Source organism: Ceratotherium simum, chromosome 29 (genome assembly GCF_057802395.1).
Source record: "Ceratotherium simum simum isolate JZ-2026a chromosome 29, ASM5780239v1, whole genome shotgun sequence".
Classification (NCBI taxonomy): domain Eukaryota; kingdom Metazoa; phylum Chordata; class Mammalia; order Perissodactyla; family Rhinocerotidae; genus Ceratotherium; species Ceratotherium simum.
This window is the reverse complement of record NC_141928.1, coordinates 5,904,825-5,931,936: the sequence shown is the minus strand read 5'-3', so window position 1 is coordinate 5,931,936 and position 27,112 is coordinate 5,904,825. Positions and strand designations below refer to the sequence as shown.

The following is a 27,112-nucleotide window of genomic DNA, read 5'->3' as shown; positions in this document are numbered from 1 at the left end:
TTTTGTCTTTTAGTCTATAGGTTCCCCCCTTCATGTCTCTGTCTGTCTGTCTGTCTGTCTCTGTCTCTGTCTCCTCCTCCTATATTAGTCTGCTTGCGAACATGCATCTTTCTGTAAAAGAAAAATGTAAAATTCATGTTTAAGTTAGAGAGTTTTGTGTATTCTTTGCCTTGAGATAACCAATGAACTTTTCTGTGGTGCAAAAATTGTTATGGTCACTCCCCTCGTCCTTGAAAAGGATTGAAAGATTCTGTGTGTTCTTTGTGCACTCTGGCTTCATTTCTTCCCCAGGAACGACATATAGGGTGAATTTCACGTTGCTGCTCTCTCAATAACCGCATGCCGGGACCCTTGTCTTACTCCAGTTCAGAGCAGCTGCTCCAGCAATAATTATACTCACATAGTTGTTTTATTATTATTCTCATGAATTGTTTTCATTAAATGAATCACTGCTGAGGCTCTATCTTCTCTAGTTCGTCTTTGCTTTGGGGACTCACAAAAATTAAGTAGTGCTTTGGTCTTTCATTATTGAAGCAGAATCTAGCAAATGCCATAAGCAGAAACATGCTAAAACACTTGTAGCCACTCACCTGACTGTAAGGTACACTGCATCCTTTGTCCTGATACTGTTCCTTCAGCCATGCTTTCTGCCGGCCCTCCGATAATATTTGCTGATGAAGAAATACATTTTAGTTCTTTGCCAGATTTTTTAAAACTTTTGTTACAGTTTTTACTACAGACATTTTTGCTCCAGCAGGAAGAACAAAGGATTCTCAATGGTACTTAAATTGCCGCTTTTACTATTAAGAAACCACAAAAAAGGCTTCAAAGCATTTCTCATTAAGTTTAAAGAAATTTTGGAAAGTACTGGATTGAGTATGACACAACTTGGAACATCAATGGAAAAACTGTAGAGGTCTGAATGTTTGATTTTTACATGTTTTGCAACTTGGGATGACTTCCTATTATATAAGCTAATATCTCAAAGCCAACTTATGCCCAGGGCAAGGTTCTTCATTTAAAGAGACTGACTGTAGGGCCGGCCCCGTGGCTTAGCGGTTAAGTGCGTGCTCTCCGCTGCCGGCGGCCCGGGTTCGGATCCCGGGTGCACACCGAGGCACCGCTCTTCCGGCCATGCTGAGGCCGCATCCCACATGCAGCAACTGGAAGGATGTGCAGCTATGACAGACAGCTATGTACTGGGGCTTTGGGGGAAAAATAAATAAATAAAATCTTTAAAGAGACTGACTGTAAATCCACATTTCAAATAGTCTTCTGGGTTAATGCAAACCCTGGGACTGGGAGAAGGGTCAGCTCTGACATTTTCTTATTGTGTTTCCTGCTTGTGTCATCATTACTACCCTCATCTATTCCTCTCTTTTTCCTAGACGGCTTCATTTCCAACACCCTCAGAAGTTTCCTCACGTCCCTTTGTAACCTATCCTTCCCTCCTCCCAACCCGCCCGGCAACCACTGATCCGTCACTATAGATCAGGTTGCATTTCCTAGGATTTTGTATCAATTGAATCATACAGTATGTGCTCTTTGTCTGCCTTCTTTCATCCAGCGTCCTCACTTTGCGATTCAGAAATGTCGAGTGTGTCTGAAGTTCCTTGTCTTGTGGTCCCTTGCTCCATCTTCAAAGAGCATCTCTCCAACCTCTGCTTCTATTGTCACACCTCTCTGACCCAGGCCCTCCCGCTGCCCTCTTCCAAGGACCTTTGTGATGACCTTGGGCCCACCCGGATAATCCAGGATAATGCCCTGATCTCAAGATCCTTAATTTAATCACATCTGCAAAGTCTCTTTTGTCCCGTCAGGTAGGATATGCACAGATTCTGAGGATTAGGTCATGGACATCTTTAGGGTGCCATTGTTCTGTCTGTCACAGCTGCTGTGAACACCTGTGTACAAGTATTTGTGTGGACATACGCTTGCGTTTATCTAGGAGTACCATAGTTGGGCCATAGGTAAGTGTACGTTTAACATTTTAAGAAACTGCTCAACTCCTTCCAAAGTGGTTGTGCCACTTCACAATCCCACCAGCTGTGAATGAGAGTTCCAGGTGCTCTACAGCCTTGGAGTGGTCAGCTTGTTTGGTTTTGTTTTATAATCTTAGCCATTTTAGTGAGTGTGAGGTAGTAACTCACTGGGGCTTAATTTGCATTTCCCTAGTGACTAATGATGTTGAGCATCTTTTCATGGGCTTATTTGCCATCCATATATCTTCTTTGATGAAGTGTCTATCCAAATCTGTTGCCCATTTAAAAAATTGAATTATCTTATTATCAAATTGTAAGTGTTCTTTATATATTTTATTTTAGTTATTTATTTTTTTGTGAGGAAGATCAGCCCTGAGCTAACATCTGTCACCAATCTTCCTCTTTTTGCTGAGAAAGATTGGCCCTGGGCTAACATCCATGCCCATCTTCCTCTACTTTATATGGGACGCCGCCACAGCATGGCTTGCCAAGCGGTGAGTTGGTGCACGCCCGGGATCCGAACCCACGAACCCCAGGCCACCGAAGCGGAGCATGCAAACTTAACCACTACGCCACCAGACCGGCCCTCTTTATATATTTTAGATACAAGTTCTTTGTTGGATATATTGCAAATATTATCTCCCAGTCTGTGGCTTGCTTTCTCATTTGACAAAATTCAACATCCATTCATAATTTAAAAAAACAAACACAATTCCCAATAAACTAGGAATAGAAGGGAACTTTCTCACCCTGAATAAAGAGCATCTGCAAATATCCTTCAGACAACATCATACTTGATGTTGAAACATTGAATGTTTTCCCCCAAGATCAAAAACAAGGCAAAGATATCTGCTCTTACCAATGCAATAATGTAATAAATAAATAACAGTCCTGCAGATTGTAAAGGAAGAAATAAAACTGTCTCTCTCAGCAGACCACATGATTGCCTGCATAGAAAATCCCAAAGAATCTACAAGGAAGTTACTAGAACTGATAAGTGAGCTTAGCAAGGTCTCAAAATACAAGGTCAATATATAAAAGTCCATTGTGTTTCTGTATACTAGCTGTATTAGTTATCTATTGCTGCATCACAAGTTACCCCAAAATTTAGCTTCCTAAAATAACAAACTTTTATTATGTCACACAGTTTCTGTGGGTCAGGAATTGCAAAGTGGCTGAAGTGGGGCTCAGGTCCTCTCAAGAGGCTGCAGTCATCTGACGGCTTGACGGGGGCTGGAGGATCTGCTTCCGAGATGGCTCACCCATGTAGCTGGCAAGTTGGTGCCGGCTGTTGGCAGGAGGCCTCAGTTCTCTGCCATATGGACCTCTCCATAAGGCTGCTTGAGTGTCCTCACAACTAAGTAGAGCAAGGCAGAAGCTGAAATGTTTTGTGTTTTATGATCTAACCTCAGAAGTCACAATCTGTCATCTCTCTAATAGCCTACCGGCTGCATAGGTCAGTCCTATTCAGTATGTAAGGGGACTGCAAAGGGAATGAACAGCAGGAGGAGAGAGTTACTGAGGGCCTTCAGAGAGGCTCACTACTACACTAGCACTGAGCAACTGGACACTGACAGTTTAAAAAGTGCTGTGTACAATAGCACCCCAAAACATAGTTTATACACCATTATGTATAAACTAACAAAATAGGGGCCTGCCCCATGGTGTAGTGGTTAAGTCTGGCACACTCCACTTTGGCAGCCTGGCTTCTCGGGTTCAGATCCTGGGCACAGACCTACACCACGTGTCAAACCATGCTGTGGTGGCATCCCATGTACAAAATAAAGGAAGATTGGCACAGATGTTAGCTCAGGGTGCATCTTCCACACCAAAAAAAAAAACCCCTAGGAAAAAAATAAACTAACAAAATAAACATACTGATACCCAGTGGAATTTTGCCACTTAGCTATATTGCACGCAAATGCTGCATTTTTTTTTTATGTTTTACTTTTTTTTTAACAAAAGGAAGAATTCCTCTGCATAGAAAATGAAACTGTTAAGAATCAACCTCAGGGCCGGCCCCATGGCTTAGCGGTTAAGTGTGCGCGCTCCGCTACTGGTGGCCCGGGGTCGGATCCCGGGCGTGCACCGTCGCACCGCTTCTCCGGCCATGCTGAGGCCGCGTCCCACATACGGCAACTAGAAGGATGTGCAACTATGACATACAACTATCTACTGGGGCTTTGGGGGAAAAAAAAAAGGAGGAGGATTGGCAATAGATGTTAGCTCAGAGCCGGTCTTCCTCAGCAAAAAGAGGAGGATTAGCATGGATGTTAGGTCAGGGCTGATCTTCCTAAAAAAAAAGAATCAACCTCAGTGCTTTGGCATCTTCTTTGACAACACCAGGGACTGATATGCTGACCTTCAACTTTACTTTCTACTAACGTTTTTCAATTCATGCGTGGATTTCAGAAATGACCTTTCACAAAGCCCAGGTGAGATGGGGTCTTCTTGTTGTCTGACCTGGGACAGAGTTCTCTCTTCCTCATGGCAGTGTATTAATGTGATTTGCCCGAGAGTCAGTTCTTCACCCATCTGAAGGCGTTTATTATATCCTATGTGAGGTAACTTGCAAACCTCTGATCTCAAGAAGATTTCAGATTATCAAATGCTAGAGCAGGAGTGGGCAAACAACAACCTTTGGTCCCAATTTGGCCCACTGCCTGTTTTCATAAAGATTTTTTGGAACATGGGAACACTCATTTGTTTATTATTTATTATCTGTTTCTCTTTTCACACTATTATAGCAGAGTTAAGTAGTTGCAACAGAGACCATATGACGTTCAAAGTCTAAAATATTTACTTTCTGGCCCTTTTTTGCCAATCCCTAAAGGCTAGAGGAATTTAGCTTTTTTTTTTCCTATACATTTTTGTTTTTTGGGGTTTTTTTTTTGCGAGGAAGATCAGCCCTGAGCTAACATCCATGCTAATCCTTCTCTTTTCGTTGAGGAAGACCGGCCCTAAGCCAACATCTATTGCCAATCCTCCTCCTTTTTTTCCTCAAAGCTCCAGTAGATAGTTGTATGTCATAGTTGCACATCCTTCTAGTTGCTGTATGTGGGACACGGCCTCAGCATGGCCGGAGAAGCGGTGCGTTGGTGTGCGCCCAGGATCCAAACCCGGGCCGCCAGTAGCGGAGTGAGCGCACTTAACCCTAAGCCACGGGGCCGGCCCCTAAATTATAGTATCTTTCAAAAATACAATTCATAATAAACTTATTTGGTTTCTGAGCCCAAAGTATTTCATCAGTCACATTTTGGGGGTGGGGGTGGGGAGAGCAGGGTTGGAGAAAGGTATTATTTGAGACAGACCATGGCCACAGGTCTGGCAGCCTGACATTAAGGTAATAGTAACCCAAAGAATAAGACAGGATTCTACTAAAGCACACGATGATAATAAATATTAATAATAGGGCTAAGCTATCAAGAAAAGGTTAACCATGTCCAAGATCCTCTATTTAAAGATAGTTTTTTTAAAAAACCAGATTGTTATTTAAAACACTCAAAAACGGGGCCACCCCAGTGGCGCAAGTGGTTAAGTGTGTGCGTTCTGCTGCAGGGGCCTGGGGTTCGCCGGTTCATATCCTGGGCATGCACCGACACACCGCTTGTTAAGCCATGCTGTGGCAGCCCCCCATATAAAGTAGAGGAAGATGGGCATGCATGTTAGCCCAGGGCCAGTCTTCCTCAGCAAAAAAAGAGGAGGATTGGTAGATGTTAGCACAGGATTGATGTTCCTCACAAAAAAAAAAAAAAACACAAAAACTTTAAAATTTAAAGGGTTTGCTTTGGGTATCTGGAAAGCTAACATGGGGAATGATTAGCATTATTTTTAAGATATTGTTTTGAAAAGACTTATCATCTTCACAAATTGTATTGTAACTTATTACCAATTAACTGGTCAGGATGGAGTTTATGGTATTAAAAATCCTTACATTTAATATTTCTCATTCATTACTTTCAACAATCTACTTATTGAATCCATTTTGAGAAGGCAAATATTGATATTTTAACTTCTAATGGAATTATACAAAACATGCCCTGGTATAAATGTACCATCCTTCTCCGCCAGAGCATGTCCCCGTGTGCCATCTTGGGGAGGTGGTGTAGCGTAACGATTGAAAGTAGAGGATCTGTGGTCAGTTGCCTAGGTTCAAACCCTAGCTCTGTCATTTATGAGCTTGACTTCTCCAGCCCTCAGTTTCCTTGTTTCTAAAGTGGAGGTAACAACAGTACCTGCTTCATAGGGTTGTTATACAGATCTAATGAACGAATGCATGTAAACCACTTGCATAGTGCCTAGACGCAGAGAGCATAGGCTATTCGTGTAGTATGTTATCATCATTAATGTTTCAGCACGTATGCCCCTGCTGGTTCTGAAGAACAGAATAAACTTTGTATTTATCAGCTTTGGTTACTTGACAAAAGTAAAAATTCAAGTAGTCCTATACTGGTAGAATAATCTCATGTGTTTTTATCTCCCCTAGATAATTTTAATGATCTGGAAAGCTCTTAATGACTTGACTTGGGAATATTTTTGAAACAACTCTAAGGCAGAATGCTGTTCAAGTTGTCTTATTTCTATCTTATATGGTGCCCCTTTATATGAGTCAGCCTCACTGTTTCCATGAGTCCCTTGAGAAACTATCATGAAGTGACTGGCTTAGTGGACTTCACCTCTTAGTATCATTATGTCCTTTTGATGGTATGTTACCCTTGTTCACCAAGGCCAGGGTGCACTCTTTGCTGGGATTTTCACTAGACAGGAAAGTCAGCTTCAGTTTATTAAATATAAGCAAGTGGCACCACAAGTAGGATCTACCATTATCATTTTCTGTGCCTTTTTCTCTGATAACGTGGAAATTTTGCCCAATTTTCAGGCTGTTGCCATTGACATCCTTGCCACTCCCTCTATCACACAGGCAAGTTCACTGTGAGTCACTGAGAACTTCAGTAAGCCAGGGGAAAACCCTCTCTCAGAAAGTGAATCGGACCTCTCCCGGGCCTCAGGCATCTCACAGATAATCTTGATCCAGAAAACCCTCTGGCTTCTTGTAGTGATGGATTTCTTGCAAGTCTTCTACTTCTTCAACAACTTCACGACGATCTCCTCGGCAGAGCTCATTCCCACAGATGTTCTTTCTTTCTCGATAAGAGAATTATGTCCGCGACAGAGTGTATTTGCCCCCATGTCGCAGAGCTTAAGACAGGAGAAGCTGTGCACAAATTTCTGCTGGTCACACTTCTCCTGGATCCTTCTCTCTTGGCCAAATGTCTTCAATTCCCCGACTTGGCTCTGGAGATGAGTTTGTAGGCTGAGAGGCCTGGCTGTCAGCCATTAGCTCTTTGATTTGTTTCTTCCAGTTCCCTTGCTCATAAACCTCGGCACGCGGGTCATTCCTCTGGGGCAGAAGCTCCACTGCTGGATCAGACTCAATTTCCTGTCACTGCTCCTGACGCGTCCCGTCCCTTCTGCTTGAGCAGAAGCCTCCAGCCCTGGGTTCCGAACCAGTAACGGCTTCCCAGGCTCGGCAGCAAGCTGAGGGCCTTGCTGGGAGTCTTGCATCAGACCACGACGTCTTGCTTCATCGCAATCTCCTCCACCAGGGTTGCAGCTCGTATTTCGCCGGTTCTTCCTGGGGCAGCTGCCGCCATGCCGCCTCGCCTGCGGCCCCGGGCTCTCCCGGGCTCTCCCCACTCGGGCCGCACCACCTGACCGGCCCTCAGCCCCTAAGCCCCTGGGGCCCGGAGCTCTCCCCGCGCCGCCCACCTGCGGGAGCCCGGAAGGGAGCAGCCGGCATGGACGCACGCCCACTCCTCGTGTCGCAGCCCGGTTGACAAGACGGTTGGGCCAACCCCCTGCAGCACCTCGACCAATCGAGGCTGGCCGCCAGGCAAGGGGCAGTGACTCCGTCCAATCGCATTCCTCCGACAATCCGCGGCTCGCCCAATCGCAAGGGAAGCAGCCAATGACGCCTCCGGAATAAACCAGCAAGGCGGGGAAACGAGAAGGGGTGTGGCCATGAGGCCCCGCCTCCCACTCCGCGACGTCGAGGTCCTGGGCATGCGTGAAGGAGCCTGGGGCATTCAGGGCGGAGGCGGTAGCTGCCGTGGCTGTCCGATCGTCCTTCATTCTTTGCATGAATCTGTTAAAACCGTTTGTCCACACTGTGAGAGCTAGCTTAATTAAAAGTACACACTACACTTATCCAAGCACGGCAGGTGACACCGTTTTATGTTTATTCTGAAAAAAATCCATGATATTAAATTTTACTAATGTCTGTTATACAGCTTTATACAGATTGATCCTCAGCTGAGTGGGGGCGCCAGGGTCAATCTGTATAACACATATTAGTAAAGTTTGATATCGCTCTGATTTTCTTTTAAATAATAAAGATAAACATAAATAGAAGGATCCTATTTCCCTCTCGCACCCCAGTGGACCAGGTTGAATCTTCCTCAGGGTACTAGCGCCTCACTTCGGAGGCTCTGCCCTGCAACAGTTCCTTTTGTTGTCTGTAGAGAGGCGGGAGGGGGGCGAAGGTGTCTGCAGACTCTGGAGACAGACTGCCTGGAATGATCTCAGGCAAGTCACTTAATCTCTCTGTGCAATTTCCTCATCTTTAACATAAGGGTATTAACAGTATCTCATAGGGTTTTTGTGAGGATCAAGTGTGTTAATATGAAAGTGCTTAGGACAATGCCTAACCAACTCATAATAAGCTCTAAATAAATGATGATGATGTTGAGTGAGTGGGTGTGGTCTCAGAGCAGGTAGGGACTCACTAGTGTTAATCTGTCTTCGTTTCAATTACAGGCTTTGGAGTGAGGAAGATCCGGCTCCACGTTGACTCTCCAAGCATGAGCCTTTCGACTCATAAAATTTATATAAATTGTCTTAGCCTTGGTTTCCTCCTCTGTAAATGAGAGTTGATGTAAGGATAATTGACAACATACATGTAGTTTATTCAGCACGGTGCCTGACTTTTAGTAGATTCTCAGTAAATAAGAGCTGTGACAGAGACTAATATGTGGTCAGCAATCCCCACTTCCTTTTCCTCCAGGGCGCACCACTAGACTGCAATTCCCAGCCTCCCATGCAGTTGGGGGGGTGGGCCCCACAACACTGAGTTCTGGCCAATGGAATGCGGGCAGAAGTGATGTGCACACTTCCAGGCCTGCCTTCCTCTCTGTTTCCTTGCCTGCATAGCTGGAAGTGATAGTGGAACCAGAGGATGGAAGGTTCCAGAATCCCTGCAGCACCAATTGGAACAGAGCAGCTCAATCAGGAAAACACACTTGGAAGAAATAAAAAATAAACTTTTATTGTGATGCACCACTAAAATGCTGGAGTTGTTTGTCACAGCCATTAGCCAACCTAATAGACAGCCATTTCTATTATCATTGTACTATTATTTTTTTTGATCCCTCGACACTTCTAGCCTCAGTTGGCACAAGATTAATTGTACATTTTGAGGGTGTGTTGTTTTGTGATAGCATTTTAAATGTGTGCACACTGCTCCTCAACAGAATTGGAAACCCCCCTTTGAGCTGTTTCTTTTATGAGCCCTCACCCCAGCCTTGTGCCCCACATCCACAGAGCCCAGGTCCTCCAGCAATGCCTGTGGAATGACAAGAGGGTTAAGTATCCACAGGTGGGTGCAAAGGTTGTTTCCTACCTCATTGCATTCTTATCTCACCTATTTTTCTCCTCTCTTCTCCTTTTTTATGGATTCCTTTGTTTATTCATTCACTCATTGATTTAGCAAATATTTATTGAGCTCCTACTCTGTGCCAGCTACTGTGTGAGACTCAGGGATATAGCAGTGAACACACAAACAGCATCCCAGTCCAGAGGCTCTTACAGCCTAATAGGCAGGTAAGACAAGCAAACAGTATTTTCAATGTAAAACACTGGCCCATAAGCTCCATGAGCATCGTATCTGTTTTATAAGCCATGGCATCCCTGGTCCTAGTGCTGAACAAATGATGGAGGTAAGAAGACTGGTGCTATGGCAGTTTGGACATGGATACCAACAGGGAAGAGTTCTTAAAGGAGGTGATGTCCAAGCTGAGTCCTGAGGGTTGAGTAGGATCCTTCCAGGCAAAGGAGATTGTGTGGGGATGGGGGTAGTTTATTCCAGACAAAGGGAACAGGTGGTGCCAAGTCTGGCGGTGAGAGAAAGCCATGCCTCTGGAAAGTGAGGAGGTGAGAGATGAGGCTGGAGAGGTCAATAGGGGCCAGATCATATTCTGGAATGCCAGGGAGCTTGGCCTGAGGCATTAATGAAGGCGTAGTAAGACTGGCAGCTGGTATTTCACTGGTTAATTCCTCCCCTGAAGAAAATAGGAATAACCACAGCAGTGATTCAGCTCAGCCCCGCAGGGCGAGGGCAGGGCAGGAGCACCTGGGAAAAGCTGTTGCTTGCTGCTCTGGAAGAACGTTTGCAGGTGTAGACCCTGACCTGTGGGGACCCAGGTGTCCCCACAAGTGAGCCCAGGGAAGCTCAATTGTCTCATTATTCTTGCTATATTTTAGATTCCACACCTGGGCCCCACTGGTGTGTCGTTCCCCCTTTGGCTATTGTTTGTGTCTGGTCCTCCACTGGGATGATGAAGACCTGTACACCCAACCCTTGAGAGAAGGGGCTCACTGTGATCACTGTCCATCATTCTTAATATCCCCTCTTTAGACCAGCCTTGCAATTAGCCGCTAACACACTGGCCCAGGCGAATGGGACAGGGTATATCTTCATTCTGTTTGTTGGCTGAGAAGTAAACAATAGATTCATGTAGGCAGCCTATTCAAATTTATTTGCAAAATTTTCTCAAATTTTCCTCTATTTTTCTTGCTCTAACCCTTGACCAAAGATTTTGCCACCAAACAGAATCAGTTTGGCACAGTGGTTTGAAGTCAGACAAAACTGGGTTTGACTCCCGGATCTGGTCATCACCAGCTGTCTGGGCTAGTTACCTATCATCTCTGAGCCTTGCTTTCCTCATCTGTAAAATGGGGATGCTAGATCCAATGAGATAATGTATATAAAATATTTAACACAACTCAATCAAAAAATGGGCAGAGGATATGAACAGACATTTTTCCAAAGAACATATACAGATGGCCAACAGGCACATGAAAAGATGTTTAACATCACTAATTATTAGGGAAATGCAAATCAAAACTACAAGGAGGTATCACCTTATGCCTGTCAGAATGGCTATAATTACCAAGGCAAAAAATAGCAAATTTTGGAGAGGACGTGGAGAAAAGGGAACCCTCATACACTGCTGGTGGGAATGCAAACTGGTGCAGCCACTATGGAAAACAGTGTGGAGATTTCTCAAAAAATTAAAAATAGAAATATCATACGATCCAGCTATCCCACTACTGGGTATCTAGCCAAAGAACTTGAACTCAACAATCCAAAGAGATTTATGTACCCCTATGTTCATTGCAGCATTATTCACAATAGCCAAGACATGGAAGCAATCCAAATACCATTCTATGGATGAATGAATAAAGAAGAGGTGGTATAGGGCTGGCCCAGTGGCGCAGCGGTAAGTGCGCGTGCTCCGCTGCAGCAGCCCGAGGGTTTGCAGGTTTGGATCCCTGGCATGCACTGACGCACCGCTTGTCAAGCCATGCTGTGGTGGTGTCCCATATAAGGTAGAGGAGGATGGGCACGGATGTTAGCCCAGGGCCAGTCTCCCTCGGCAAAAAAGAAGAGGATTGGCAATGGATATTAGCTCAGGGCTGATCTTCCTCACAAAAAAAAAAGTAACTCTAAGTGAGCCTGCTCCTCCTGGGTAGATTTATCTGTTCTACTTTTAAATTTCTGGGAGGGAAACAAGCTTAGGCAGGTAGCATTCAAATTGTTGTCTGCAGACCCCTGGAGGTCCCTGAGACCCTCTCAGGGACCTGCAAGGGTCAAACCATTTTCATAATAATACTAGGACATTATTTGCCTTTTTCACTGTGTGGACATTTGTTCTGTTCATGGGTAAAACAGCTGGCACCTTAGCGAATCAAAGCAGTGTCTCCAAACTGCACTAGTAGCCATTTCATTCTTCATTGCCACACTCTTGCAGAAAAAATAAAAGCCAGTTCTGCTTTAGAATGTTCGTGATGAATGAATAAAAGTAATTTTATTAAATCTCAACCCTTGAGGACATATCTTTTTAGTATCTTGTCTGACAAATACAGTGATTGTCTCCAAAAAAAGCACTTGTATGATTGAGTTGCCAGCTGAACTAGCTGCTTTTCTCAGGGACTACCATTTTTATCCGACAGACAAACTATGGTTATTCAGATTGGGGTATAAAGTAGATCTGCCATCCACCGGACTGCCCCACAGCCTGCCAGTCTCGTCACTAAGTATCAAAACCCCAATGCTGACCCAGGAGGCCCCTTGGATGCCATAGGGGGAAGGGTCCTGGCTTTGCACACCCCATCTCCCCTCGGACTCAGGTGAGTGAGCCTTTTAGTAACAGACAGACAGAAAGTTGTGTATCTTCCTTAAAATTTAAATATCACCTAGAAGGTTGGAAATCTAAATGATATGTGTGTGAACAATTTGTTTTTGTTTTTGTTTTTTTTGTGAGGACGATCAGCCCTGAGCTAACATCCATGCTAATCCTCCTCTTTTTGCTGAGGAAGACCGGCTCTGAGCTAACATCTATTGCCAATTCTCCTCCTTTTTTTTCCCCCAAAGCCCCAGTAGATAGTTGTATGTCATAGTTGCACATCCCTCTAGTTGCTGTATGTGGGACACGGCCTCAGCATGGCCGGAGAAGCGGTGTGTTGGTGCGTGCCCGGGATCCGAACCCGGGCTGCCACCAGCGGAGCACGTGCACTTAACTGCTAAGCCCCGGGGCCAGCCAGTGTGTGAACAATTGATGGTAACACAACTGATCAAGATGCCAGCAAAAGTCCCATTTCAAGTTAGATTATTTTTACTGTGATAAAATACACATAACATATAATTTACCATTTTAACTAAAGGACGCAATTTAGTGAGGTTTAGTACCTTTACAATGTTGTGCAACCATCACCCCTATCTAGCTCCAGAATTGTTTCATCATCCCAAAAGGAAATCCCATACCCACTAAGCATCACTTCCCATCCCCCCTCCTCCCACCTCCTGGCAAACACTAATCTGCCTTCTGTCTCTATGGATTTGCCTATTCTGGATATTTCATATAAATGGAATCATACAACACATGGCCTTTTGTGTCTGGCTTCTTTCTCTTAGCATAATGTTTTCAAGGGTCATCCACGTTATAGCAGGTAATAGTACTTCATTCCTTTTAGTGGCTGAATAATATTTCAGTATGGATCTGCCATATTTTATTTATTCACTCACCAGTGATGGACATTTGGGTTCTTTCTACCTTTTGGCCATTGTGAATAATGCTGCTACAAACAACCATGTACAAGTTTTTGTTTGAATATCTGTTTTCAACTGTTTTACGTATATACCTAGGAATGAAATTGCTGGGTCACATGATAATGACTTTTTCTTTTTTTTTTTTTTTGAGGCAGATTAGCCTTGAGCTAACATCTATTGCCAATCCTCCTCTGTTTGCTGAGGAAGACTGGCCCTGGGCTAACATCCATGCCCATCTTCCTCTACTTTATATAGGACACCACCACAGCATGGCTTGATAAGCAGTGCGTCGGTACACACCCGGGATCCAAACCTGCGAACCCTGGGCCGCAGAAGCAGAGTACGCGAACTTAACCACTATGCCACTGGGCCGGCCCCTATGTTTCACTTTTTGAGAAGCCTCCATACTGTTTTCCACAGCAGCTGCACCATTTTACATTCCCACCAGCAATGTATGAGTTTTCCAATATCTCTGCATCCTTGCCAACACTTGTTATTTTCCAGAGAGCCATCTGAGTGGGTATGAAGTACTGTCTCATTGTGGTTTTGATTTGCATTTCCCTAATGGCTAGATGTTGAGTATCTTTTCTTTTTTTTTTTTTAAAGATTTTATTTATTTATTTATTTTCCCCCCAAAGCCCCAGTGGATAGTTGTATGTCATAGCTGCACATCCTTCTAGTTGCTGTATGTGGGACGCGGCCTCAGCATGGCTGGAGAAGCAGTGTGTTGGTGTGCGCCTGGGATCCGAACCCGGGCCGCCAACAGCGGAGCGCAAGCACTTAACTGCTAAGCCACGGGGCCAGCTGGTTGAACATCTTTTCATGTGCTTGTTGGCCATTTGTGTATCTTCTTTGGAGAAATGTCTGTTCAAGTCCTTTGCCCACTTTTTCATTGGGTTGTTTGTCTTTTTGTTGTTGAGTTGTAAGAGTTCTTTGTATATTCTGGATATCAGACCCTCATCAAATATATGGTGTGCAAATATTTTCTCCCATTCTGTGGGTTGTTTTCTCACTTTCTTGATATAAAGCTAGATTTTGAGATCTATTCTTTCTCCAGTACTTATATTTCTGACATACTCGCCACAGAGGCAAGCCCTGATTCCTAAACTCTCCTGCCAAAGACCCTCCTTGATTCTGTCTTTATCCTACTGCCTCCACCTCACATCAGCTCCACCACTTGGTCGGGCTTCCTGAACCTCCATGTTGAGGAAGATTCTGAAGAAGCTCATTTGGGTGGAGGGCCACGATTCGGCAATTCTGCCATGGGCACAAACAGGGAGCGGGGAGAATGCCTTCCTGGTACTTGCTACCCTTGTCCTTTGTCTGGAAGCCTCCTTAGAGAGCTTCTTTTCTTTCCTTTTCTTTCCTCACAAAGCCCCACCCCTCAATAATTTTTCATTGCTTTTTTCAGCCGAAGTTGCCAAGTTTTAAATCTTAGCCTCATTTTTCTCTTATCCCTCAGTCTCGGCTCTTTCCCTCCTTCCCTCCTCCTCCCCACAGTATCTTTCCTCTTGGTGGAAAATGGAGGGCAAATTCCTAAGAATCAGGTGTGATGTGAAGAGAATGTGCCAGGGATCCCTGCCCTGGACCCGCTTTGTAGTTGAGCCCCTCAGGGGAGACTTGTCTGTCAATGCGGAGACTCAGATGCTCCCCGCCCTGGTGTGAGCTCCAAGGTCTGTGCAGGGCCCCCTGCTGCCTGTTCAGACCCCACTGTTGTATTTTTAGCTCTAGGGATGCATTCCTACTGGAATGCACATTCTCTCACATGGGGCCACATTTCCAGTGATCTTCAGCCAGCCCGTGGTCCCCTCCCAGCGCCCAGACACTCCCATCTCCAGGTCTTTGTTCAAGATGGTTCCTCCATCTGGAATGTTCTTCCCCAGTCTCCTCTGATTAAACTCCACTCTTCCTTCAAAGCCTGGCGTCAAAAGCGCCTGCACCAAGAAGTCTCCCTCAGTCTCCCCAGCTGGAATCAATTTCTCCCCAGACTAGCATTCTTTTTTCCCCTTGAGTTAAAGTGACCACATTTTCTGAACTGAAATCAGGATTCTGCTGTCTCTCATTAGTGCAATTGCACTTTGCAGAACAGGTGCAGAGAATATGAGAGCAGGCCCATCTGGGAATCCTGGAACATAGGACCACGACACAAGTTGTAGGCCTCACATTCCTGGATCATATTGCAAGTTAGCTGTGGGCATATTGCCCACCATCCTCCCCTGAAGTTCTGGGGCAGGAGGAAGCACTAGACCAGGCCAGAACCGGGCCCCAACCATTCAGACGCAGCTCAGGCCCATGCCTGGCAGGTGGTAAGAGCTTTATTGTTGCTGTTTTATTTTGTTTTTAACGCTCTTTACCGTGGGATTTCCTTGAGCATAGGGATCGTTTCTTTCTCATCTTGCCATTTCTCAGCACTCTGGCTGGCCTGGCCATCATTTTCTGCTGTCGGATGGAATGTCTTCATTACATTACAGGACAAGTGGAGGTTTTGGATCAGGCATGGGGTGTGAGAAAGCAAAGGGTCCCCAAAACACGGAAGATTATCTACGAATAACCTGCCAACCACTCTTCCGCTCTCCGTACACATGTGCTGCTCCTTCCATCAAGAGCGAGGCTTACTTCCTGTCCCCTTGAGTCTGAGCTAGCCCTGTGACTCACTCTGACCAACAGAATGCAACAGAAGGGACACCCCTAAGTGGCCTGTCAGCTTCTACTTTCAATCCTTTGGAAGCCTGCTGCCATGCCATAAGGAAGCCCAGACTATTTTGCTAGAGAGAGAGGCTGCGTGGAGAATCCTGGAGGAGGAGACACCTCGTGGAGGAAGAGACAGTACGGTGGCATGATTGACCCCAGCCAACACCAGGTGGAACAGAAGAACCTTCCAAAAGCCCACCAATTGTGAAAAATAACAAATTGTTGTTGTTTTAAGCCACCAAGTTTTGGGACTGTTTGTTACACAGCAATTGATGACTGATGAGGGAGGCTCTCACGTGTCTGAGGATAAGAAGGAATAACGTAATAACCAACATATGCTGACTGCCTGCCCAATGCCAGCTTGTGCCGACAGCCAAGGTACATCATCTCATTCAATTCCACAACAAACCTCTTCCCCGATTGTCAAAAGCTCAGAGAACTATAGTCACTTGTCTAAAGACACACAGTAAATGGGGATAGAGACAGAATTCAACTCAGGTCTATCTGACTCCACATCAGGCACTCTCAACCATGGCTCCATGCTGGGGGCAAGTCTGGGAAAAGGGTGCAGACCCAGGGCCTGCTTCTGGGTTTAGCTTGGATGGGCCCCACTGAAGAGCCTAGGTGAGCTGGCTGGGCCTCTGTGCATCGTGGAGGCAGCAGACGATGTGCATGGCCATGCTATGGACAACACTCAGGCTCAGAGTGGCTGGGGGGAGTGGCCTTAAAGCCAGACAGGGCCCACATGACAGGCCTCTGGGGCTGCCCCCAGGCTCTGTGTCTGGGCCAGTGCTTTAAAGGCTGGCTCCCTGTTTACATCCACAGTGTAGGGTGGTCCTCCACTTCCTTCCTGCAGTGGGACACTGATTCCCCAGAGCTTCCTGGGGTCTGGATGACCGGAAAGGCTCTCCTAACCACAAGAGTACCACACAGCATCTGGCAGCCAGGCGGTGGTGGGTGCAGGTCCTGGAGCCTCAGTTTACTGACCTGTAAACTGGAGTAATAACAGACCCTAACTCACAAAACCATGGGGAAGAGGCTGCAACATACAGAAAGTGGGTGCCGGCACAACAAGCCCTCAAGGGTGCATTCTTTCTTCCAGCTCTTCCATTTTCAACTCTGTCACCAGCTCCCTGTGTGAACTCGGACAAGTCACTAAACCTGTCTGTGCTTTAATTTCCTCACCAGAAAGTGCTCAATAAATATAACTATTATTTATGGAGAGATGAAAGAAGCCCAGCCAAGTCTCAGCCTCTCCAGGCAATGGAGTGATTAGTGCAACCTTTTCTGGCTTCCCTTTGAGACCAGGACGTGACATGGCACCAACAGAGGTCAAGTTCCTTCTCTGAGTCTCAACATTCTCTGTCCCCTCATTTCTTTTCTTCTTTCATTCAATACCTCTCGTTAAGCACCTATTATGTGCCACAGACTGTGTGCGAGGTGCTGGAGAATTACCAAATGAATAATTCAGTGACACTATTTGGATGAGCTCCTACTGTCGCAGGGGACACAGAAATGTATAGAAACGATGACCACCAGCAAGACTGGGACTGTCATAGAGAGAATATCGGAGTATGCCCCTGGGGATTAGAGAAGAAGGAACCAGAGTGAAGCAAAGAGAAGAGACAGCATAAAAGGAGACAACTTTCCAGAAGAGTTAAAAAAAAAAAAAAGGCCCGGGGGCTGGCCCAGTGGTGCAGTAGTTAAGTTCAGAGCACTGTGCTTCACTAGCCCAGGGTTCATGGGCTCAAATCTGGGGCGTGGGCCTACACCACTCTTCAAGCCATGCTGTGGCATTGTCCCCCACACAAAATAGAGGAAGATGGGCACAGGTGTTAGCTCGGGGCCAATCTTCCTCGCCGCAAAAAAAAAGGACCCGAATCTGACCAGACAGGGCTTTCCATATTCCATGTGAAATCAATGCAAAGGAGATCCATATCTAGCCATAATGGGGTTTAAAAAAGAAAATCATGGATAAAGAAATACATTTAAAAGCATTATACAAAAATATTAAATTTCAGTGTAACAAAAAACAGTGATCACATTTTGGGAAAAATAAAATTATCTATACATAAAATCTGCATTAATCCATGAGGGATGAGTGAAATTCCTCCTCTGGCTCCGTTTCGGGGTGTGAAGAGATTTCTCCACCCATAAGCAGAATTGCAAGTTTCCTAATATTTAAAAGGAAAAAAATAGCAAAAACTAAATAAACTCGTGCTCATTGGTTCACGCCAACTCTTCCCAACCTTGTACTGCTTGGCCCACTTGTTCCTTACTTTCTTTTTTTTTCCCCCAAAGCCCCAGTAGATAGTTGTATGTCATAGTTGCACATCCTTCCAGTTGCTATATGTGGGACGCGGCCTCAGCATGGCCGGAGAAGCAGTGTGTCGGTGAACACCCGGGATCCGACCCTGGGCCGCCAATAGCGGAGCGCACGCACTTAACCGCTAAGCCACGCGGCCGGCCCTGTTCCTTACTCTCTTTCAATATTCCGGCTCTGGACAGTTCCTGCCTCCTTTAGAGAAACTTTGATGATAAGAAATGTCTCCTTGGGGCCGGCCCCGTGGCTTAGCGGTTAAGTGTGCAAGCTCTGCTACTGGCGGCCCAGGGTCGGATCCCGGGTGTTCACCGACACACTGCTTCTCCGGCCATGCTGAGGCCGCGTCCCACATACAGCAACTGGAAGGATGTGCAACTATGACATACAACTATCTACTGGGGCTTTGGGGAGAAAAAGAGAAAAAAAAAAAAAGAAATGTCTCCTTGAATGTCCCCCCTACCTGGCAGGGAGTCTCTTGGGGCTAAATGACCCAAAGGTCCAGCCTTGGTCCAGCCCTTATGCTCTGCTCTCTCCCTCCTCCTTCCTTCCTCTGTACTCCCCGGGGCCTGAGTTCTGGGAGATCTTGGAGGGGCACCTTCCCAGTCCTGGAGAAACCCCAGGTGCCAGCCCTGGCGGAGCCGCAGCCCACAGACAATAGCTCCCATACCTCTCCCAGCATTTTAGCCTTGCTGTTCCTCGGAAAGCCTCAAACTGCCAAGACTGGCACTGCTGGGTTCAAATCCTTGTCTCACGTCATTTGTGACTTTACTTAAGGTCACCTAACTTCTGACCTCAATCTCCTTATTTATAAAGTGGGAACAATAAGAACCATCTCCCAAGTATTAACTAAGTTATCTCTCGTAAAGGACTTAGCAGCGTGCCCAGCCCAGAAAAGGTGCTCCGTAAACAGTACTTGTTGTTGTCACTCGGAGAAGTGCACAAAGAAAAGGATTCCCTGAACCCAGGACAAAAACCCTTGGGTGTTTTGGTATAAGTGAAGCATCTGCTGCCATTTGACTCCCAGGGACTTAGCAGCCCTCGCTGTCCCCAGAGGGCGTCGGTCCCCTTCCAGATCTGCAGGAGGAGCAGAGCCCTTGTTGACTCGACTTTCTCCTCCCTGTGTCTTTAATATTTCCTCCTCCGTCTTCCCAGAGCACTCAAGGCCCTCCAAGCATTTCATCTTGTTGGATCCTCACGCCAGATAATAAAAACAGGTAACCTCCTGATTCTTGGTGTGTCCGCGAGTCCCTTACCTCACAGCCAATAAGGTCAACGGCCACTCATTCCTCCATTCAACAAACCAACCAATATTTATTGAGCACCTACTGTGTGCCAGGCACTGTGCTCAGTGCTAAACCTGACCCTATCCTTAGTGAGGCTGAAGTGGGCTAACTTTTCTCCCAGGTCTAGCTGTGTGGCCTTGGGCAAATTACTTAACCTCTCAGAGTCTCCATTTTCTCACCGTGAATTGGAACAATAATATCTGCCCCAGGGTTGGGATTAAATGAGACAAACCACTCCAAGCCATTTCACACAGAGCATGGCCTGCGGCTGGCGTTTACTGCATCTGTGGACAAGGACCAGCGTCAGAGAGGGGCGCCAGGTGACTTGGATTCCAGGCTCCACCTACACTGCTTTTTCAAATTGTTTGTTTTCCAAATTGCCAAAGTATCTAGAATAAAAAGCAAGAATCTTCCTCAACTCTCCCGACCTCAGACCGCACAAGTAACCAAGAGCCGAGGGCATTCTCCTAGGGCTTTTGTTTTGCATTCACACAAATACACACACACTCAGTCTCTCTCTCTCTCTCTCTCTCTCTCTCTCTCTCTCTCTCTCTCTCTCTCTCTCTCTCGAATTGGTTGATTTTTCATGTTACAAAAATGGGATAAAGTATCTACATTGTGTAACAACGTTGCTTTTGAATTAATAATCTATTATTTCTGTTTCCTTTACGCGCATGTATCATATACATATTGTAGCAAAATCCGGGCTCACAGCAAGTCAGGAGGCGCTGCAGTTCTGAAGGGGAGGGGGCGCAGACCGCGGTTCTCCGCCCTCTGCCTCCCCCGGTCCCCTCTATCCTAGCCCCCCTTCTTCTGCACTACTCTTCCTTGGCCTCGCCCCACCCCCTCCCCTGGCCCTCCTCCTCCTCCAAGCCCCCCCCTCTCTCGGCCCCTCCCCCTTCTCTCCCCCTTCCCGGAGCCCCAATCCCGAGTTTCCCCGCTACCAAGACCCCGTTTCCCGGCTCCCTACCCTAGTTTCCCTGGCTCCTCCTCCGGGCCCTTTCTCCTTAGCGGGGCCCCTCCCCCTTCCCAGCCCCCTCCTCCTGTATCCTCTCCCATTCCAGTGCCCCGCCTGCCTCTCCCCTCCCTCTCCCTTCCCATAGCTCTCCCTCCCCATAGCTCTCCCTCTCCCACACCCCTTCTCCTCCCGGGCACCCAGCCCCCTCTCATTACCCCTCCCGGGCCCCCAGCCCCCTCGTACCCCTCCCCGGCCCCCAGGCCCCCATTACCCCTCCTCCCGGGTCCCCAGCCCCCTCGTACCCCTCCCCGGCCCCCAGGCCCCCATTACCCCTCCCCTCTCGGGCCCCCAGGCCCTCAGTACCCCTCCCCTCCAGGGCCCCAGCCCCCTCTCAGTACCCCTCCCTCCCGGGCCCCCAGCCCTCCCTCACGTACCCCTCCTCCGGGGCCCCCAGCCCCCTCTCAGTACCCCTCCCCTCCCGGGTCCCCAGCCCCCTCGTACCCCTCCCCGGCCCCCAGGCCCCCATTACCCCTCCTCCTCTCGGGCCCCCAGCCCCCTCAGTACCCCTCCTCCAGGGCCCCAGCCCCCTCACGTACCCCTCCCCCTCCGGGGCCCCCAGCCCCCCTCTCAGTACTCCTCCCGCTCCCCGGCCCCCCGCCCCCTCACGTACCCCTCCTCCCGGGCCCCAGCCCCCCTCTTTCGTACCCCTCCCCCTCCCGGGCCCCAGCCCCCTCGGGCCCGGGGCGGGGCGGGCGCGCGGCCGACCCGGGAGGCGCGGCAGGGGGCGCTGCGCGGGCAGAGGCGCGGCTGCGGGCGGCGGCGGCGGCACGAGGAGGAGGCCGGAGGAGGCGGGGGCGGCGGCAGGCGGGGGGCGGGGAGCCGAGCGCGAGAGGGAGGCGAGCGGCGAGACACAGGCTCCGAGGCTCCAGCGAGCGAGCGCCGAGCGAGCCCCGGAGGGAGGGAGCGAGCGAGCGAGCAGTCGCGCCGCTGCCTCGCAATCCGCCGCCATCCCGCCGCCTCCGCGCCCGACGGCCGCCCGACCGCCATCGCCCGGCCCAGTCGCGCCCGCGGAACCAGACCAGGTGGGCCGGGGCGCGGGGCGGCGCGGGGCCGGGGCGCGGGGCGGGCGCGGCGCTAAGATGGAGGCGGCGCGGCGGCGCGGCCCGGCCGGCTTTGTCTCGGCGCGGCTGACTGACAGCGGCGAGCCGGGCCCGGCCGACCTTTGTCCGCGAGCGCCGGCCTCGCCGCGCCCCGCCCGCCGCCGTTGGCCAGCCGGCCTGGGCGAGGGCTGCGGGGCCGGGCCTGGCGGCCTGGGCGCCGGGCGGGAGGGCGGCCCGGGCCCGCTCGCCATTGTTGTGGCGGCGCCGCGCGGCCTCGGCTCGGGCGGGCGGCGGCGGGGTCGGGGCCGCTCCTCGCCGTCCCCGGAGGCCGGGCCTGGGCGCGGCGCGGCCGGGGCCCCCGGGGAAGGGACTGGGGGTGCGGAGGCCCCCCCGAGGGCCGGGCGTCGCCTTTCCGCCCCCAGCTCGGGCGGCCGCGAACGCCTCCGGTCCGGAGGCGGCGGGGCTGGTTTCCTGCCCGCCCCCCCGCCGCCCCATCTTGCATACTTTTAGAAACAGCACCCCGAGGGGCATTCCGGGCTCGGGCGACCCTCTGGGCCGCGGGGCTGGCGATGGCAGTCGCAGCGCTGTTTCGGGGCGCGGGGTGGGCAGGTCCCCCCCGAGTGTCACCGAAGTTGGTGGTCAGGGGCTGGTGGCCTGTGTGCAGGGGGCGAGGGTAGGGGGACACAGCTGCCGGAGACGGTCGGGGTTGAGTGCGCGAACCAAAGGATTATTTTCAAAATTCTTAGTGCTCTATTGCTGAAAACGTTTAATAATAAACAGGATGTCGCTACTCAGGGCCTGCCAGATGGATTTTTTTTCCTCCCTTGTTTTTTCTCTTTTCCCTACTCTCTCCCTTCTAAGTAAGAAACAGCACTGTTGAAATCGTGGGCCTCTGAAGAGCGGATTTGTCTGTATCAAATTGGGGGGTGTTTTTATTTTCTTTTTTTTCCTCTTTCTACATATCGTGGGAATTCCGAGCCCACCTCTAGCAAGAAGAGGAGGTGTTTTTCGAGAGAATGGTTAGCTTGAAGGAAGTGGGGGAAGCGGGGCTGGGGAGCCTCTCCGGAGTGTGTCATTTGCTAAATGGCTGCCTGGGAGAAACCTTTGGAAGCCTTTGGCTTACAGGATTGTTAAACTGTGCCTCAGATTTTTTTGTTTCCTGTAAGGTTTTGTGTGCATTTTATGTGGCTTTATACATTATCATCCAGTTTGGTGTTTGTAACCATCGATTTGAAGTCTTAGCATGGTTTTTCCAAATCCAGCTGCAGCAAAAAGCTGCATGTCTCTGCACAGCACTGTGGTGTAAGGTGGGACTCGGGAGGCCCAGGCTTTGGGGTGCAAATCCCTCTTCTCTCAGAGACCTCTGAGGTTCTGGGAGCCTTCACTGGAATAAATAGGGACATTGCGTCGTCCACCTCATAGGGAAGATGGTGAAGGACCTAGTAGAGGCACACAGTTGTTGCTCAGTGGTTGTTTCTCGTACAACTGTTTGTGTAACTGCCAACAAGTCCTAGGATGGAAGTTAGCCACTTGTGGTGCCACCCATAGGGCTGAGCCATCCTGCGGATGCCACAGGTTCTAGGCTAGGGCATGGATGGAGAGAAGGAATTCAAAGCACAAAACATCACTGGGCGCTGGCTTATTCAGTGCTGGGCCTCTGTGGGGAGGCAGGGGTGGGAAAGAGTAGCATTTGGAGCCCCTCAAGGACTAAATCGGTCTGAGTTGTGTGATAATGGGTCTCTGTCCTTGCGTCCGCGGTGCCTGCCCCTTCCGACGCTGTTCCTACAGCTCAGTTTAGGGCAGAGCTGGAGGAGTACAGGATACTAAGGACAACAAACAGAGGCCCAGGGAGGCCTGCTTTTTGAGGATAACTGCTTACTTTGGGGAATGGCATAATCATTTGGGGAGCCTCTGCTTCTTCAGACAAGTATGTCTCTTGGAGCCTGGAATCTGGTCCTCATCTGATTACCTTAGGCAAGTCTCTGAGCCTCAGCTCCTGCATCTGTAAAATGGGAATAATTATGCCTTGCCTTGGGTATCTGTTGGGGCTCTTGGGAGGGAGCCTCACATACTGTTTGTAGCAAAGTGCTTCCATCCATCAGAGGATGATGAAAATATAAGTTGTTTTTGTTGGTTACCTAGTTTTCTTGGTCTCTTCTAATTTTTGATTTTTTTCCTCCTATTCTCCTGGTTGACGGAACTGTGACCTCCTCACCCCAAATTCTATCCCCAGCGAATGTTGTGGTATCACGACTACCACTCAGTTGCCTGGAAGCACTAGAATGGCCTAGAAGAGCTAGGCTGCTCAGCCAAACTTGGGCGTCTGCTGTTTATTGGAGGCCATAGGAAAGACTGAGACTAATGTGGGGGAGACTGACCCAGTCTTGGCCACAGGTGGGGGCTGAGACCCGGGTTACCTCTGCGCCCAACCTGTAGCTTATTTGTAAACGGCCCTGGAACTGTCTGCTTGGACGTAGAGTGGTTCTGCAGTCTAGTGGGAAATTTGTTTTCGTTCATTTTTCTGTTCCCACAACCATCTTGGTTTTGTTTTGCTTTGTTCTGTTTTGTTTAAACCTTGGAGGTTTGGAACCGCCTCCAGGCCTCCTTGGCTGTGGGACTGAGACATCTTAGTGGGGTCATGTCACCCTTTCAGTTTTCCCCACTTCCCGCCTCTTGGCCCATCCTTTCTATCGGATTTCGTTCCTGCTCAGTCTGGCTCTGGACTGCTTGTTAGCTGGTTGTTTAGGGAAGGAGATGAATCGCCTCACCCTGCCACCAACCTTTTTGATTACTTGTGAATTTCAGTTATCCTGAGGCTGCTTGTCCAGTGGAGGGACCTTGTCCTAGGCCCTTGTGGGGTCCTCCCATCTCCTATGTCACCCTGGGTCCTGTCCAGTCTCCTTGGAGCCCAAATGAGTAGAAAGAGAGCCTGGGGAAGGAAGAGCCAGAAATCCTTGGGAGAGTGGAATTTCAGGAATGGCAAGTCAGAACTAGTTCCAGCACGGTCAAGTTGCCTGGGGCCTGGCCAAGGGATTTTTTTGTTATGCCTTTTGGTTGGCCCGCTCACCATCCCCCACCCTCTTTTATATTTCAGTTCTGTTTTTTTTTTCTGAAGGATTATTTTATTGTACTTTCAAGGTTTTTTTTTTTTTTGCCTTGCACAAAGTACTGACTCATGTTGCTAATGGCTCTATGTTGGTTATATGCCTCATTATTCTACCATTTCAGATTGATCATTTTTGTGTTGGTTTCTGTTTCAAACCAGAATAGGCCAGGTGGGCCAGTACATACATTTCTCAATTTGATCATGAGGCTTCTCTGCTACCAAATGTATGTATCTTGTTATGGGCAGGCAGGTATTAAATAGAGCCTGTCTACACTAGATTTTAAAGCAATGCATTCCCCTTGAAAAATAACATTTCCAGCAGAGATCTGTTGGGCAATGTGCCTTGAATCTCAGATTTTAGTCAGGGCTAACCAGACTGTCTTTTCAAATCGTAACTAAGTTTGTTCGTTTTTTTTTTTTTTTTTTGGTGAGGAAGATCAGCCCTGAGCTACCATCCATGCCTAGCCTCCTTTTTTTTTTTAACTTTTGCTGAGGAAGACTGGCCCTGGGCTAAAATCCGTGCCCATCTTCCTCTACGTTATGTGGGACACCGCCACAGCATGGCTGGAGAAGCGGTGCGTAGGTGCGCGCCCGGGATCCGAACCTGGGCCGCCAGCAGCGGAGCGCGCGCACTTAACCACTACGCCACAGGGCCAGCTCCTCCAGTTCTTTCTTAAGATATTTTTCTGGGACTTGTATAGCCAGAGGAACCTTGGGTCTGTCGTTTGGACAAAGAGAGAGGCATTGCCTGTGGTGCTGGAAATAGGAGAGATGAGAGATGGTGAGCTTTCTAGTGAAATAGAATTGTTGATGACACGCTTTTAGGTTTAAAAGGTGCCCCTTGGACTGGGCCCCCTCACCTGGGAGCTGGAAGACCTGGGCTTCGCTGTCGGTGCTATCGCTGTTTCTCTCTGTGGGTGGGGGGGGGGGCCATCTCTGCACCAGGAGGAAGGCTTGCCTTAGTGCCTTGAGCCAGAAGTCTTGGAGGAGTGTTGTTCTTAGCTGTACTTGTTGATTTTTTCCGTGCAGCCTGAGCTGAGAGCTGGGTTGCTTCTGTAAGGTGCCAGCAGCAGCGCTGGTTTGTAAAGCTCTGCGTGCAGCTGGAGGTGTCTGTGGGCAGAATGAAGTCGTTCATAAGTTGCTGGTGGTCCTTCAAGTTCTCTCCCTGACTACTTCCTTCCGCTCCCCCCTCTGCCTCTGGTTTTGTAGCTCTGCTCTGTATCCTTGCATCCTCCTTTCTGAGAAAACCATCAGCCCTTTCCTCTTTGTGGTGTTGTAAAAGCAGCGTTGATTGCTTTTAAAGGTCCCTGTCACGCGACAGGTACTCCTTGAGCATCTACTGTTTGCCAGGCATTGTGTAAGGCCCTTTAAGTAAGTTTTTCCTCATTGATAAAAGTAACATTTTCACTGAAAAAAAATGGAAAGTACTGAAAAGAATAAGGATGAAAATAAAAATACAAATCACCTGTAACCTCACCATTCAGAGATAACTACAGTAAAGACTGATGTATTTCTTTGATTGTGTTCATTCAAAATTAGAAAACTACTGTATACACTTCACAGTTTATAGTTCCTCTTAATGTTACAGTATATTTCCCTAAGTGATTGAAAACATGATTTTCTAATAATCACATAATTGCTATTATATGGACGTGTCATAATTTAATCCTCTTATTAGACATTTAGATTGTTGTTACCCATTTTTCCTTCTTATAAATGAAACTTTTGGGAGTCCCCTTGCATGTCAATCAAGGTCCCCATCGCTGATTATTTCCCATAAGCGGAGTTTCCAGGGGTCAGAGAGTGTGCAGGCTCCTTCTCCAGTTTTCTTCGGCACAGTTCAGCCCTTGTCACTTTTGTCTCCAGCCTTCAGTACAGGGTGACTTCCTTCATGGACCCCTGAGCTTTGGGCGTCTCAGTCCTGGCTAAGCCCTTTGAGGAGTGGGGTTAGGGGTCTTACTCCTTTTAAAGGTTTGAATCTGGACAGATGTCTTGACTTAAACATTTATTATTCTGGGGACACAGATGTGGATGCCCCACGTCGTGTCTCAGGAGCTCATGGTCCAGTGGGGAGCAGGCGGGCACCTCCTTAAAGAGGCCTTCAGGAACCCCGCAGCCTAACTTCGTCATCACCCACGTTCTTTCCTAGCCACTATTGCTTTTCTTTGTAGCTCTTTTCACAACTTTAAATACAGTTTTTTTTTTTTTTTTTTTTTAATTTTTTTTAAATAATTTTATTTATTTATTTTTTTCCCCCAAAGCCCCAGTAGATAGTTGTATGTC

At 48.3% G+C, this 27,112-nt stretch overlaps 1 protein-coding gene across 7 annotated transcripts in view; it reads left to right on the top strand.

Annotated features, from left to right (window-relative positions):
• Nucleotides 1–21,522: 21,522 nt before the first annotated feature.
• PRRC2B (proline rich coiled-coil 2B) overlaps nucleotides 21,523–27,112 on the top strand; it is a 93,835-nt gene continuing 88,245 nt past the window's right edge. For 6 of the 7 annotated variants that reach the window (XM_087418905.1, XM_087418903.1, XM_087418901.1 and 3 more), the window contains exon 1: nucleotides 21,523–21,705. The gene's annotated coding sequence lies outside the window, so the exon portion shown is untranslated. The remainder of the gene's footprint in view (nucleotides 21,706–27,112) is intronic. The other variant, XM_087418909.1, reaches the window with a different exon arrangement.